Source organism: Cebus imitator, unplaced genomic scaffold, assembly GCF_001604975.1.
Source record: "Cebus imitator isolate Cc_AM_T3 unplaced genomic scaffold, Cebus_imitator-1.0 Scaffold52, whole genome shotgun sequence".
Classification (NCBI taxonomy): Eukaryota; Metazoa; Chordata; class Mammalia; order Primates; family Cebidae; genus Cebus; species Cebus imitator.
In genome coordinates, this window is record NW_016107367.1 from 1,469,120 (window position 1) to 1,471,962 (window position 2,843).

The following is a 2,843-nucleotide window of genomic DNA, read 5'->3' on the forward strand; positions in this document are numbered from 1 at the left end:
ATACTTAAATTGGATTTCAAACTTCTATCAAATTGGGAAAAAAAAAAAGACACTTTTTTTCCCCCAATCCATTGTCTTCCTAACAGTCTAGGAAATTTTGTTTTCACTTAAAAAAAAAAATGACCCTATCACGGTACTTGTGAGAGCGTGTTAACGTGTGAGGATGTAAAAAGCATGTCCACCTTCAGCCCATGAGAAGCTCAGAGGTGAATTGCTACCCTGAATTTTATGCTCATTCTATGTTGATCTGTAAAACAAAGTAAAGCAAAACAAAACCAAGAGTTTTATATGTTTGAAATGTGTAATTACAGCTGAAAGAGGCACTTCACAGAGAAGAAACATTTTCATAGAAAAAGGCAACAGTAAAAACCTTGGAGCTGGAACCGGTGAATGCGATCTGAGAACCCAAACATGACCCCAGAGCCTCTGAAAGGACAGAAAGCCAGTGACCACATCTGGGCCTTTCTGCTCAGACATTTAAAAATGATGTGCAAAGCGGAGAATAATTTTACTATCCACAAAGGAAGAAAATGAGAAGAACAGGAGGCAGGGAGGAGAAGACAGCATGGCAGATGGTGGGGCTGACGAAGGGCCTGGTGGAGGGGTGTGCAGGTGGACATGCCGGTGGGGACGGAATGGACCGCAGGAGACACAGTCATGGAGAGGTGGCCTCTGCTCTGCAGCCCACGGGCAGATCCACAGGCTCACTATAAACCTTAAGTGCTAAAAGAACACCAAGGTTGGGCATACATGGCTCTGCAAGTTTTCTTCCTCTTAGAAAGGTGTGAATTCAAACTTCACTACTTAATTTGGGACAGAAATAATCAATGTTTCTTAAGGGACCAAATTTCTTAAACTTTTTTTAAAATTAGAGACAGGGTCTCTGTCACCCAGGCTGGAATGCAGTGGTGTGACTACAGCTCACTGCGGCCTCCAACTTCTGGGCTTACGGGATCCTCCTGCCTCAGTCTCCTGAGTAGCTAGGGTGACAGGCATGTAACACATGCCTGGTTAATTTTTTTTTTTTCTTTTTGTAGAGATAAAGTCTTGCTGTGTTGTCCAGGCTGGTCTTAAACTCCTGGCCTTCAGCAGTTCTCCTGCCTCAGCCTCCCAAAGTGTTTGGATTACAGGTATGAGTCATGGTGCCCAGCCACCAAATTTCTTTATTTTTTAATTTTAATTTAATTTTGAGACGGAAGTCTTACTCTCTCACCCAGGCCTTTCCCAATCCTTTTCCCAGCAAACAGCGACCTCGGCTCACTGCAACCTCCACCTCCTGGGTTTGAGCGGTTCTCCGGCCTCAGCCTCCCCAGTAGCTGGGATTACAGGTGCCCGCCACCACGTCTGGCTAGTTTTTTTGTTATTTAGTAGAGATGGGGTTTCACCATATTGGTCAGGCTGGTCTCAACCTCCTGACCTCAGGTGATCCACCTGCCTCGGCCTCCCAAAGTGCATGTGCCATTGCACCCGGCCTCCCAGCCGTCAAATTTCTTTAATTTTGTTTTGACCATCACAAGCTGGAATGACATGGACAAAAGGGAAAATACTTCATGTACACACGAACTCATCAATTCTTTTCCCAGCGAACAGGCCTCCCACGTGCTCTCCACGCTGAGTCCTGAGTACCTGCACTGCCACCTGCCGTCTCTCTACGCCTTCCTCACTTGCATGGCTGGCACTGCTTTTCTCCCAACCAACTGTTAAAAATGAGAATGGCAAACATTTTGAATGTCTCTAATACAAACGGCATTTCAGTGATATTTGCTAGTTTTCTCTGGATGTTCTATTAGTTACAGGGTTATACTAGTTTCCGGAAGGAAATGTAAATAATGGATAGGTAAACAAATGGTTGAATTTCTCCACAAAAATCCAGCCTGCTCCCTCCGTCAGCATTGGGGCCTCCTTCCCACTCCCCAGCTACGCCTTCGACTCCCTCACCCTGTCCCGACCCAACACTCACATCATCTGAAAGAAATGTGAAATTATTTTGGAAAAATAAAGTTAGCTGAAAACAAAATTAAAAGGGCACTGAATATATTCAAATGACTATATATAAAAACCAAAAAAGCTTAATTTTTAGCTATAATTTCTCATATCAATTTGGTCACCAAATTGTGCACATACATTTTTCCTACATCCTGGTACTTTTTAACATTTTTAGGGTCAGAGTCTGGCTCTGTCACCCAGGCTGGAGTGCAGTGGCGTGATCATAGCTCACAGCAGCCTTGAACTGGTAACCTTCTTTTTGCTTTAACAACAGGGCTTTTCAGAATTTCAGGAAAACAGCTCCAAACGTTTTTCAACTTATGTTTATCAGCAGAGCTCAGTGGCTCATGCCTGTAATCCCAGCACTCTGGGAGGCCAAGGGGGACAGATCACTTAGACCAGGAGTTTGAGACCAGCCTGGCCAACAGGTGAAACCCTGTCTCTACCAGAAATATAAAAATTAGCCAAGTGTGCTGGTGCCCGTAGTCACCGCTGCTCGAGAGGCTGAGGGGGGAGGATTGCTGGGGTCCAGGAGGCCAAGACTGAGCCACTGCACTCCAGCCTGGGTGTCAGAGCAAGGCCCTGTCTCAAAATTAAAAAAAAAAAAAAAAAAGCAGAATTTATCATAATTTCAAATATTATACCTAGAGACTGGACTTCATGAATATCTTCATCTGGATAGGCTGAATTCAACTGAATTCAATTGATTCAACTGGTCCATAGAAATCTGTAAGGAAGCCGGGCGCGGTGGCTCAAGCCTGTAATCCCAGCACTTTGGGAGGCTGAGGCGGGTGGATCACGAGGTCAAGAGATCAAGACCATCCTGGTCAACATGGTGAAACCCCGTCTCTACTAAA

The 2,843-nt window shown here is 44.8% G+C and overlaps 1 protein-coding gene across 6 annotated transcripts in view; it reads right to left on the reverse strand.

The window, feature by feature from the left end:
* Nucleotides 1–2,843, reverse strand: part of PPP2R5C (protein phosphatase 2 regulatory subunit B'gamma) — a 170,570-nt gene that overhangs the window by 3,579 nt on the left and 164,148 nt on the right. The gene's annotated exons all lie outside the window — the stretch shown is intronic.